Here is a 13,602-nt window from a genome sequence, read left to right on the forward strand (position 1 = left end):
ACTAGCCTGACCACCAGGACCTTCAAAGCAGCCAAAGTAAGACAACCATCAGACCTTCGTCAGTGGAGGCTGTGGAAAAGGGCAAAAATCACAGAAGTCCTAGGGTAACCATCTATCTAGGGACAAAAGTTGCTTTTCACAGCCCAGTGAAATCAGAATATAAGGGAGGATGAAGCCCAAACCATAGATAATGCTCTATAGGACCAAGAGACTGTCATTACCCATACAAAATTACAGAACACTCAACCAAAGCTAGACTTTCACCAAAACTCCCCCCAAAAGCTTTCAGGTTATATCCTCCCTTCCCTTTATTCTTCCACAAGGAACTTAAATGTATGAAATTCCAATCTTTACCCAAAGGTCACAAATGGGTAGCCTATAGGTCATATTTGGGCCACAGATGTGCTTTGGTAGTCCCTCGGGTTTTCACATAAAATTTAGATTTCTGGCTTCTCTTATAAGATGATGAGGCCACTAGAGCCATACTCACCCATGAAAACGATAGGGCTAAGTAGCAGCAGCCCCTCATGGCACATATGAGCACTCCAGTTTGACAAAGGCCCAACATTGCCTGTAGCCTCACACTGACTTTTCCCTACCTGCCCCCAAAACATCTGAGTTGGGGCCCCCCACCCAGTGAGTGACAGAGGAGGCTGAGCAACTGTCAAGTACATCAGTTGACCAAATAGCAGGACTCTTGCATTCACAAGCATTTACTGAACTTCCTCTATAGGCCAAGAACTGTGCTGGGGGCTGGGTACACAAAGAGGAATGAGGGATACAGTCTCTGCCCTCCAGGAATTTCTAATCCAATAAGACTTACTCTAAGAAATCAGACTGCTTCAAATACAAAGGACTCTGGGAGTGGAGCATGCTGAACTGACTATGGCTGGGGAGCAAGGAATGCTTCAGGGAAGAAGTGAGATTTCAACAGCATTGTTATCATTTCTGAGGTTTTTCATGTATTCATTCATTCAACCACCATTTATGGTGTCCATGATATAACTCAGCATAATGCTGGGGGAACACATGATAAAGCATAGCCCATGTCCTTAAAAAGCTCATATAATAAGAGACAAACAACTAACCAGAATAAAGTGTGCTGAATTTTATAATCAAGGTGTCGTTAAGGATACAGATGAGGAGGTATCCAGCAAGGCTCACTGAAGAAGGTGGCTGTCTGGCATAAAGTAGGGCACTATTCTGGGAGAGAGTACTCTGGGCAAGAGAACTGGCAGAGACACAAACATGAGGCATGCTGAGAAGACCACATGGGCCAGTATATCAGAAGCAAAGGGTACATGTGGGTGATAGTATAGAATATAATTAAAATGGCAGAATGGGGATACACTGTGATAGGCTTGGAACACCAGGACAACTTGATACATTTGGAATTTATTCAGCAGCCAGTGGATGTCATTGAAGGCTTCTGTAAAGCTACTAATCCTGTTTGCAACACCAATTGTCTAGCTACACAACCACACTAGTTGTTGGGCTCTTTTACCTGCCGGTAATCCTATACTGACTGGGCCAATTGCTGAGCTAGGGCTGGGTCTGGAGCTCACAGACCCCCACAAGCCTGTTCACAGACTGGGTCACAAACCCTTCACATGCCAGGCTGGGTCACCAGAACCTTCATGCAGGTCTATGAGCTAGGTAACTGGCCAAAAGGTCCTCGGAGCTATAGGTTGGAAAGCACGGCCGCACAGGGCAGATGCGCAAGGCAGACACCCACCCGCCTGCTTCACTAAAATTCCTCTCTCTATCTCCCTCCCTCTCTCTCTCTCAAGAACACAAGAATAGCAACAAAACTAAAAAGATACATTGGTGCACATGTGCACTATCTCCACATACACACATACACACACACACAATTTGCTTACAAAGAATGCTGAACCACACCTAACTGGACCCGAGGCGAGGGCCCTGACCAAACCATTCCATTTTCCCAACAGCTTCCAAGCATTAAGTGTTCTCTGATCAGCACTGTATATGGGAAAACCCAAAGTGGCAATGGTATACAATGACCTGGAGGAAGCTGAATCAGTAGATAGGAAGAGGTTTCAGTAATAACTCAGGAGTACAGTAATAGAAAACAGGGGAAGTAGTAAGACTAGGTAAGAAAGATACTGCAGAGGCTCGCCAAAAAATGTAAGACAATGGCATATCCTCGAAAACTAATTCCTATTTTTAATCAATTCAGATTAGCCTTCCCCCCAAATAGTGAGTTTTTACTCTATTTGTTTCATTCAGGTAACTAAAGCATAGACTATAAATATGGTGGATTTTTTTTTTAATTCAGCTTGAGATCAATGGTTCAGATCCCCACACCCACCAGCTGCTCAAAAAATAAACAAACTAACTCAGCCAATCAGACGCTTTCTCCAGGACTTTGACTCTCTTGACCAAGAGACCCAAGGATGGAGATCAACAGAATGGGAGTGGCTTCAGGGGCTTTTTCCCCACTCCTGCTCCTGTTGCTACATTGAACCAATTATAAATCTCAAAGACAGAGACAGTCAACTTGAGCACAAAATCCAGGTCAGTGTATTTGACTGTGCCTCCCTGACCTTGCACAAGGACCAGAAATGGGCATACAAATCATAGGAAAGCCATGACAGAAGTCAAAGTTCCCTTAATGAGCTAATTGCTTCATGACTGGCTAAAGAGCAGAAAGCAAGAGACAAGGAGATCACACTGTCACGGTATCCAGGCAGGCTCTAGACCAGCCAGCCTTGTTCCAATAAAATTCCCATAACACACAATGCCCAGGAACAGGGCCTGCTAGCTCTGGCACCTGGTTACAGAAAACCCGGAAAAGGTGAAAACTGAGCTAGTAAGGAATGAGACAGCAGGGAAGCTGCAAAGTTCCTTGTTATTCACAACGTTTAGTCATTCAGCATGAGCTAGCTATAACAGTTGATATAATAAGCCAACCAACAAAGCAGGCAGACGATGTAATAGTTAAGATGAAACCTGCTTGGTCAGCATAACTTATCCTCAAACCACGTCTTGCCTTGGGTCAGGCGCTGGAAACTGCTACTGTTGTCACTACTGGTGATGATGATAACACAGAGCACTTAGATTGTGCCAGAGGAAGCACTTTCTATATATATTCTCTCGATTAATTCTTAACACAGTTACAAAAATAGGTCTTACTATCCCCATTCTACAGATCATAAAACTAAGGCTTAGAGAAATACATCATTTACGATCAGACAGCTAATAAGTAGGAGAAAATGAACCCAAATGAGTCTGACTCAAAAGTGTTTTTAAGCTACTCTCACACATTCATTCCTTCTCTCTTTTAGAGATGTAATAAAGGTTTGCTTCACTCACCAGATAAGGTCCACTGGTACATCGTCCCCATTCTTTACAGAAAACACAGCAGTCTGGCCTGAGCACTACTTCTTTGTTTCTAATACAGGGGAAGACTTCAAATCTATTTTCTCTGAGGTAAGAGCAAGAGGAAACACACTTCAACATGAGGAGGAGAAAAAACAGCGTGACAGCCAAAACCCTCACCAGTGAGGGTTGTAAGACAATGGACAAAGAAGTCAGTGGAGGCAGGGCCTTATCCTTTCCTGGAGATAATTAACTGCAAAAGCATCTTACATCTTTGCAGTGCTTTAAACAATTCTAAGCTTCCATGGCCACCCTCTGTGAACCTGCTGGCTTGTGTCCTGGCTCCCACTAACACTAATTAGAGTCCCACTATAATGGGGGTGGCCCTATAAAAGGCATGTGGCCCACTTCCCTTCTCTGGGGCTCAGTTTTGCCGTAAGTAAATAAGAACCCATCGAATGCAAAATTGAGACCCTGGGCAGTGACAGAACTAGAAAGGTGTCAGGACAAGCCCGTGGCTCACTTCGGAGAGTGTGGTGTTGATAATACCAAGGCCACGGGTTCAGATCCCTATATACGGATGGCCAGTTAGCTCACTTGGGATAGCGTGGTGCTGACTACACCAAGTCAAGGGTTACAATTCCCTTGCCGGTCATCTTTTAAAAATAAAAAAAGAACTAGAAAGGTGTCTCCCAACTCTTCACTCACCCTGAACCAGACCCAGCCCTGATGTTTGTTTCCAAGGAAATAAAGACCTCTACAATGATCTCTTCCAGCCCCAAAACATCATGATCTTAGACTTCAGCAGATGGGCCCAAGTAAGGATGGAGACTTTACTTCAGCAATACAATCAAACCCAACTCCTCATGAATATGAGATGGGGGTGGGAAGTTGGGTAGGTAAGAGGATGAGACACAAAATCAATTTTAAATACCTTACTTAGGAGCTGGCCCCTTAAGCTTCCAATATCTACTATCCCCTGGACTCAAAGTGTGATGGATCAACGTTACTATATTGGTTCTCCTACTTTATGTTAATTCCACTGGACTTGAGCCTGCTAGTTTCTAGAGTTTGGTCAGATGGCTGCTGGCCCCTTGGGATTCTCACAGAAATTAGAGGCATTTAAATACGAGACTATAGGGCCGGCCCGTGGCTCACTCGGTAGAGTGCGGTGCTGATAAATACGAGACTATCCCCAGAAGTAAAGAAATGTCCATTTAAAAGTCCTCTAGCATCAGTCATCCTTACCAGACCTTTGGAATGCATCTCATATTCTTCTTCCAGTTTCTAGAATAGTTTCTCCTCAAAAGACAGAAGGGACAAACTATTTGCAAAGGAGGATGTGGCTAGAGATGGAGATCAGTATACTGACTGCTGTGATATTCCTCTGCCTGTGATAATAAGTGGTAATTAAAAGGCATAAACAAGAACTTCCTCAGTCACAACATAGCAAATGAGCAGTCCTTGGAAACATACCCCTTCCCAATTCTTTGTGAATGTGACATGGGCTAAACATCAGACACTACCCAAAGGCTCCAATGTCCAGTCCAGGAATACCTGGACCAACACAGTAGGCTCAGCCATGAAAATGGAAGGTCTAGGAAGCACCAGAAAAGCAGATGGTAAATAGAACACCTCAAAAGTCCAAAGTTTGGAAGAAAATAAAAATAATAAAGAATAGGGGCAATTCCAGCCTCTTTAGAGGAGTCCAGATAGAAATCATCTCCCCTATCTCCACCTCTACCCTCATTATCTTAACAGCATTAGGCTTTGAGGAAGACAATCTGGAATAGAAAGGGACAAACAACTTCTGCTCTGAATTATCAGAAATACCAATATACAAAGCAGAAATGTCATTCTTACTAATACTTGTGCTCACAACATCTAATGGCTAAGGCGTCTACCAGGCCTGCTATACCTTTTTGGTTATACCCTGTAGGCAACATGCTCAGTGATAGGAAACAGCTCAACTGGTTAGAAAATGGAATTAGTAGGGACAAATTCACATCTTTGACCCTCCTAAAGGTCAATTAGTTTAATTCTTTTCATGAGAGCCCTTAGCTACAGCCAGCCATATCACAAGAGGCTCAAACAGGAGAGAGTGACACTAACCCTAAGGCAACCTTACCCTTGAAAAACTCTGTGGACTCCTTAACAGCAGGAACTCTTTATCACTTTAATGTTCCCAACATCTTCTATAGACCCTGGCACCTAGTAGAGCCTGGAGAAAAGTAAGTTGACTGGTTAAATGTCCTGCTGCTAACTGTAGACTCATGGGGCAGGGGCAGAGGGGCAGCACAGTACAAGGGAAAGAATTCTGGAGTCGGAGCTCAGTTTAAATCCTGACTGCACCAAACTTTTTAACCTTGGTCAAATCTCTTAACCTCACTGAGCCTCACTTTTTTCATCTGTAAAATGAGGGATAATACAACTATCTCATAAAGTTGATATAAGAATTGGATGAGGTGGGCTGGCCCGTGGCTCACTCGGGAGAGTGCGGTGCTGATAACACCAAGGCCACGGGTTCGGATCCTATATAGGGATGGCTGGTTGGCTCACTGGCTGAGTGTGGTGTTGACAACACCCAGCCAAGGGTCGAGATCCCCTTACCGGTCATCTTTAAAAAAAAAAAAAAAAAAGAATTGGATGAGGTAATATTCCTCTGCTTGTACTAACTTGGTGTTTGAGGCACTGAAAAAGCCTGTGGTAACAGCTGTATCTTCTTGATATAAAACAAGCTTTTGGGCTGGCTAGTTAGCTCAGTCGGTTGTAGCATGATGCTGATAACACGAAGGTGCTATGTTCAATCCCTGTATCAACCAGCTGCCCAAAAGAAAAAGGAAAGAAAACAAAACTTGATGAATATATTAGAGAGAGAATATAGGATAAGACCACACATTCTCAATGGGTACAATATCATCCCAAAGGGAGTGAAAATTGATTCTTGGGAGAGGAATGGTTTGTGGCCATCCAAAGGACCACATTACATAAAACAGATATGCAGTGTATCTGCAGTATTAAAATTCCATGGGCAACTGAACAATTAGGAGGGAAAAAGTCTCAAAACATGACAACAAACAAAAGGTCAAGAAACACCTTTCAGTTCCCCATACCAGCCAGCTGCCAAAAAAACCAAAAACGAAAAAAGAAACACTTGATTAGTAGAATCCAAAGGACTGACCCAGTCTCCTTAAGGACAGCACGTTCATTAACTTGCATAAAGGTCATGGGTAGGGTGACCAACTTGTCTGGTTTGCCCTGGACTTTCATGGTTTTGACACTGAAGGTCCCACATCTGGGAAATCCCTCTGTCCTGGGCAAACTGAAATAGTTGTTTACCCTTTTCATAGGAGAGATCCATGAAGGCATTCTCATTCACAAAAGAGGTCACAGCAAGAAAAATGGTGGTTGTTATAAAGAATTCACAGCACTTTAGCAGCATTCCTGAGACAAGACTGGCATTTTCTATTTGTCCAGCCCTATGTTCAGAGTTCTCTGCCCCTGACCTCCACAAAGGCCTTGGCACAGAATATTACTCATGCACTGACTACATCACTTCCTTCTCAATACCAAAGCCAAGAGCAGTATTAGAAGAATGAGGGCAGACGTGGGCAGCTAGTATAACAGCACCCTTGTCTATGAACTGCCTGGTAGAACCTAAAAGTACTATAAGTCTGGGGTGAACACAGTTCTGTTGCTACTGGATTCCCACTATCTACAGGGCAGAAAACTGCACAATTAAGAATACCAGGTGTAAACTCCTCACAAGTCAGGAAAATTCCATGAGGTTTTCCATATGTGTCTGAGCAGCCTGAATCTTTTTTTTTTTTTTTTTTTTTTTTTAAAGATGACTGGGGCCGGCCCCCTGGCTCACTCAGGAGAGTGTGGCACTGGTAGCGCCGAGGCCGCAGGTTCAGATCCTATATAGGGATGGCCGGTGCACTCACTGGCTGAGCGTGGTGCAGACCACACCATGCCGAGGGTTGCGATCCCCTTACCGGTCAAAAAAAAAAAAAAAAAAAGATGACCGATAAGGTGATCTTAACCCTTGACTTGGTGTTGTCAGCACCACGCTCTCCCAAGTGAGCTAACCGGCCATCCCTATATAGGGATCCAAACCCATGGCCTTAGTGTTATCAACACCACACTCTCCCAAGTGAGCCATGGGCCAGCCCAGTACCTTGAATCTTTTACAAGGTTTTTGTCCCAAAGACAAACTCAGTTATTGGTGACACCAGGAATCAAGTGAATAGCAACAGGCTATTCTTCTCCTTCCCTACTCAGCAGTGAAATCCTCGGTGAAAGTAAATGAAGAAAAGAAAATGGCAGGATATTCCCTCTTTATATTCCACATATAATTAAAAATACAAAGCTCTCTGCTGTAGAACACTAAGGCTTGCAGCTTAAGGCCAACTTAAAGAAGGATAAAGTATTCATCCTCACTCAGAAAGAGAAAAGATTAGCTCCACAAGGACAAGTTTCCAAATTGACACCAAATCCAGGAGTCAGAGATGCCTGTGTTACAGAGCGTGATCTAAGCACCAGCTGGGGCCCCAGAGGAAAATTCCCAGGAATACACAACCAAAGGACTAGCATTGTAAGAATGTTCAGATTAGCTCTCCTGAAAAGAGGCTTACTCCAAGAGACTGGCAGACAGCATTTGTAGTACAGCTTCACATAGGAAAGGATACAAAATGAAGAAAAAGATAGGAGGCAAGATGAGCAGGTCAGAGTATGAATCCACAAATATGTGAAAAGAAAATTGGAAGGCATCCACCTGTTTGAATATTCTCATTAAGAGCAAATCTTCATTCTATAAATAAATAAATAAAAACATTTATTGCATTCCTATGTCCCAAGAGCTTTCATGTGTATTAACTCATTTAACCACCCTTCAAAGTATTATCCCCACTTTTATGCAGTGGAAAACTGAGCCTAAGAGGTGAAGTAACTGTCCAAGGTCAGATGGTTAATAAGTGATAGACTCAGAATCAAAACTCATGTTCGCCACATTCCAAAAATCTGCTATGTCCACTTCAAAAGGACTGTTAACTCATCTGAAGACAAGTCAGGAGACAAGGTTGCTTAACCATGCCATTTCATATAAATATATGTATATTTATATATATGCATAGTATGGTATCATGTATTAATGAGACTGATCTTTCAAATAGTTCAAAAGTGTCTCTGAAAACAATTCCAGAGGTAGATTTTCAAAATAGCTTCGGACATATCACTTTGCCATATCACTTAAACGATGCTACCCTCAACCCCCACCACCCACACCCACACCCACCACTCTAAAGGAGAACATTCATTGGAGGATTAATTGCTGGCATGTGTGTTATTTAAAATCCAAAAATCCACTTGCTACTTTTCGGTTTCACTTAATTAGCCCCCTGCCCTGTGAAACATACCGGGGCTCAAAAGTGGCCTCTGCAGAGAAGCAAGCATTCAGAAAATAGCAGGGAAGGGGAAGAAAGCTGGAATCAAAGCACCAGGCAACTTTTCATTCCTAGGCTGCCAAATCCCTACTAACATATTCCCCATTCCCATCATCTATAAAATGGGGGCAGTAAGTCTTTTCTGTTGCCAATTTCATCAGAACAGCACATGTATTAATCAGCAGATTAAATTCACTAAACATCTAAAAGAAAGGTTAAAATAAACCTGGTGTGACAACACCATCTTAAAAACCCAAAGGCCATGTTCTCAACTGAAACCATAGACCAATCTCTGAACCACGTTATACAAATCCATTTAATATAATATATAATATTGTTACCCTCTGACTCACATCAAAATATTATCCAATCCCCAAATCTGGCTATACTTTTATCAAAAAAGAAAAAAGCCTGGATGGGATGAGAGCTAGAAAGACACACACCAAACACTTTTCCATTCTGTCAAAACAAACACTGTTAGTGTTTATAAAAACATCAGTTTCTTCTCTTAGCAAATATAGAGCATTCATTCTCCTCCTCTCTTCCTAGTCTGGGTTCATCTATCCCCCTCCGTCCCTCAAAGGAGTTTGCGGTTTGGTTTTTTTTTTATACAGGTGGGAAAGCCATGTGGGATTGAATCGAAGCCAGGCATTTTAAAATATTAGAACACTGATCTTACATATGAGTCCTCAATACTTTTAAACTCTTGACCTTGGTGCTATAACACAGCGCTCTAACCAATTGAGCTAACCGGCCAATTCCGTCAACACATTTTTTTTTTAAAGCATCAAGTGGCCCTTTAGATCCTATAGTGCAAAGAAATTCCCGACTATCTCAGATGTTGAGCATTTTCTGATTCCTGGCCTTTCCCACCCAGGGGCTCATAAATCAAGTCTTCTGAAACAGATCCGATTCCGGCACTACCTGGCGGGAAGAGACTGGAGATGCCCATGCCCCACTTTATCCGAAATCCCTGGGAGCGGAGTCCAGAGATTATGCACAAATTCTCTAGGTGATTTGAGACAAACCAAAGTATGTAAACTCTACTTTAAAGGCAAGTCTTCCATCTGGCAGGACAAAGGAAAAAACGCAATAGGACGGTGTAAATACGAAGCGGGTTGGGCGCAATACCATACGGTGACGAGGCACAGAGGTCTCGGCCAGGGCCAGAAAGTGAACACTGGAGGGGTCTCAGAGATCAACGCCTAATCCACCCCTTCTTTGGACAGATAAGGAAACTGAGGCCAGGGGAAGGGAGCAGGGAAGGAAAGAAAACTAAAACAGATGTGGAGCCAAATGCCAGATTCCCACTGCCTCATCTCCTGGCGTTGAAGAAAGGGTTACTGGAGATGCTTTGATTGGGAAAGGTAGTGAAGCCGGGCCTTGGGCTGCGAGCCCAGGGCCCACTTGGACGTCCCGCTCTGGAGACACTAGGAGGAACGTGTACGAACCCCGACACACTGCTGGGAAGACGCCGAGGCCGCTGGTAGGAGGAGGCCCGGGTAGCGACCCAAGCCCCCCGCCCAGCTCCAGGGCCGGGCGGCCCTCACCGCCCCTACCTTCGGCTTCCCGCACGGCAGCCGAGGGGCAGAGATAACCCCCACAATTCCAGGCGGCCGCAGCGGCAACCAGCTCCCTACGCGCAAACGCGGCGGCGACCGTCTGAACTCGTGAGAGCGCGGCTATTACGCCGACAGCCTCGCCCAATTGCAGCCTGCCAGAACGGCGGACGGCCGCGCCGCTCACTTTCCGGCACGGAGACTGGGAAACCCCGCCTCTCTCCGGCTTCTGTTAATCCCCGCCCCCTAGCGTCTCCCTCCGCGGTCCTCTTAGTCATTTTCATTTTCTTTCCTGTGTCCCTCCGCCGGGGTGAAAGAAGTCAAAGAGAAATCTGCAGGCCTGGTTTGTCTACCAAACTGAGTCCTTTAAAGTTTCTTCTCCGATCTCCTGACAGCCTAATTTCTTTCTAGCTGAAGGATTCTCAGAAAGAATCCAGAGGGAGTGGGAGGTAAAAATAAATCAACCTGTTAGAACTCAATTTGGGACAGAAGTCCAGAGTCCCAAGCAGTAAGTAGTCCTTTGAAAATTCATGCAGAATAAGCAACTATAAGTCACCCACTTTATATACGTGTATATTGTGTAAATTTTTGACAACGACCAATTATTTTAAAAGTAAAAAGGCCACTTGGAGTTGCTGTGCTACTGAATATATGTGCCAGGTGCTGCATATCCTCGTACATTGTATTTATTTCTCATAATTTCCTAAAATCTGTCATCCCCTTTTTATAAATGAAGAAGCTGAGGCTCAAAGAAATTAGAGGATTTATACAAGGTCATAAAGGAAGTAGTAGGACTGGGAATTCAAACTGGATTTGGGTGCCTCCAAAATTCTGCTCTCTTTTCACTATTCCACCCCGTTAGACCTTCCCCTTGCCTAGGCATTCTTAACCTGACCAGTAAAATGAGGTGCTCCCTACTGCCCTTAGAGCCCCGACATAGTGATTCCTGGTCATTTATGAGTAGAGAAAAGGATAATCCAAACAAGCAATGACCTCCCCAAATGGCAGTTACTCCCCAAGAGCAAATAATCAATCTATCTCTGGAGTTCCTCTCCCTTTTCCATATATTATGTGAGCTTCTAGCAATTTACCTTCTTGATTATGTTTACTTCAAGCAAGTGGGAAATTGACTTCACAGCCAGTGAGCAAACCATGGTTAGTAGCCTGGGTAGGGAGCACAAGCCCCTGGGCAATAGTTGAGTGAGTAGCGCCAGTTTATGAGAAAGGTCTAGATAAACACTTCCCTGGAAACTGGTGGGAAAGGACAGGGAACAGCTTACCTTTCTCATGGAACACCCAGGAGACCTGTGAGAGGAGCTGGGCCCAGGAATAATTCTAGCTTGTGTCACTGCCTAGTACCATGAGAACGTAATAAATGTCCAACAAAATATCTATTCGTGAGTGATAAATTACAGAATGAACATATAAATTATAATTGACCCTGGCACAAGTTATAAAAAAAAGATATTAATAAAGAGTTACAAGAGTAAGATTCTTAAAATAGAATAAGCTCAAATCTTACAATGAATAAATGAATGCATGGACCAAGAGAAGAGTCCCACTGAACAATGAGCTGCCAGCGCTTTTAGGGGCCTGGAGTCCTCCTTGGGACAGATCTAACCAGCTCAGGTATGTGAGGAAAGGATATTCTGTGTCCCCAGTCTCCAAACCTTGAAAAGCCCTACTATGGTCTGAATGTTGGTGTTGCCCCAAAATTCATACATTGAAGCCTAATACCCAATGTGATCTTATTAAGAGATGGGCCTTTGGAGAAGTGGTTAAGTCATGAGGGTTCTGCCCTCATGAATGGGATTAGTGCCCTTATAAGAGAGATTGAAGGGAGATGCCTTGCCCCTTCTGCCATGGAAGAACATAGTGCTTTCCCCGTCTGCCATATGAGGCCACAACAACAAGGCAACATCTTTAGAGTAAAGAGTAAGCCCTCACCAGACACTGAATCTGTTGGCAACTTAATCTTGGACTTTCTGGCCTCCAAAATTGTAAGCAGTGAATTTCTGTTGTTTATAAATTACACAGCCTAAGGTATTTTGTTATAGCAGCCTCAACGAACTAAGACATACCCTGACTGAGAACCGCCTTCTCAGGAGAACAAGCTCTGAACTCAAGCTTCTTGAGCTGCTTGAAGCCGGTGTGCAGGGTTGGGCCTAAGCAGACAGCCTCTACTTCTGTGGCCCCCAAGCAAGGACACTGTAAAGGCAGGAAGTTTGGAGTCCAGGGATCACAGTGGGTGGTGGGATCATGGTAGTCTCTTCTATTTGCTTCCCTGTACTACTCTTGGAATTCAGCAAAAATAAGTTTAAAATTTCCTTTTAAGTAAGTAAATAACTCAAAAGCCATCTCTCCCCAACAGCTCTGTTAGAAGCTTTCCTCTTCCACTTCCCAGAAGAGTAAAAGCTGGGAAGGGTAGAGAGCCTGAGGAATCACCTTCAACCTGGCCACCATCAATCAAATTGAAGGAAACCACAGCACCCACCCCCAGAATTCTGGCTAGGAAGAGATTTATATGATCAGTTTGGCCTTCCTCATCAAGCAGCATGTGTTGAGTAGATCATTTCTCCTCTGACCAGCCTTTCTCAATTAATCTCCCACAGCCTGATACCCTGTTGCATGAGAGCATTCCTGGCATCAGGAATTGGCTCCCTGCTCTCTTTGGATGGGCCTAGAATGTTGAGTGGGGAGCAGAAGTCCTGGTTCTATGTCTCACCACTGTGTTGTCCTGCCTTCTCCTCTCTGCCCCTTCCTCTCTGCCCACACAGATTTTACCACACACCTCAAATTCTGCTGCCAAGAATCCTTTTGGGTCTCTAGACTTTTATTTACTTGAACACAAGCTCCAAGCTACATGCCAGCTATTGGCTGTGGGGATACGGTATAAAACAGTCCTTCTGGTTTCTTACCCTCAAAGACCTCAGGGTCAAATAAGAGACACAGAAATATAAACAGATCAAATCAAAACAGGCCTGCAAGTGCCATTTAGCAAAAAATATTAACAAAGAGCTGTAAGAATAGGCCTACTCAGTTCATATTGCTGTCTTTCCAGATCCCTTTTGTGAGTAAAGCCCTTTTACATTTATTATCTTGTTTGCTCCTGATGATGGTAGGTGAGGTAGGTGGGGCAGATTTCATCCCCACTTAACAGATAAACCAAAACCGTCTCTGAACTTTTCAGAATTGTGCTGTTCAATACTGTAATACTGTAGCCAAGAGGTACATATAGTTATTTAGATTTAAAT

The 13,602-nt window shown here is 43.9% G+C and overlaps 1 protein-coding gene across 3 annotated transcripts in view; it reads right to left on the reverse strand.

The window, feature by feature from the left end:
• Positions 1 to 10,501, reverse strand: part of SIL1 (SIL1 nucleotide exchange factor) — a 242,533-nt gene extending 232,032 nt beyond the window's left edge. Inside the window, exon 1 of one of the 3 annotated variants that reach the window (XM_063087074.1) lies at positions 10,349 to 10,501. The gene's annotated coding sequence lies outside the window, so the exon portion shown is untranslated. The other 2 variants (XM_063087071.1, XM_063087075.1) reach the window with 2 other exon arrangements.
• Between the last annotated feature and the right edge of the window lie 3,101 nt (positions 10,502 to 13,602).

The sequence above is a fragment of the Cynocephalus volans genome, chromosome 2 (assembly GCF_027409185.1).
Source record: "Cynocephalus volans isolate mCynVol1 chromosome 2, mCynVol1.pri, whole genome shotgun sequence".
Lineage (NCBI taxonomy): Eukaryota > Metazoa > Chordata > Mammalia > Dermoptera > Cynocephalidae > Cynocephalus > Cynocephalus volans.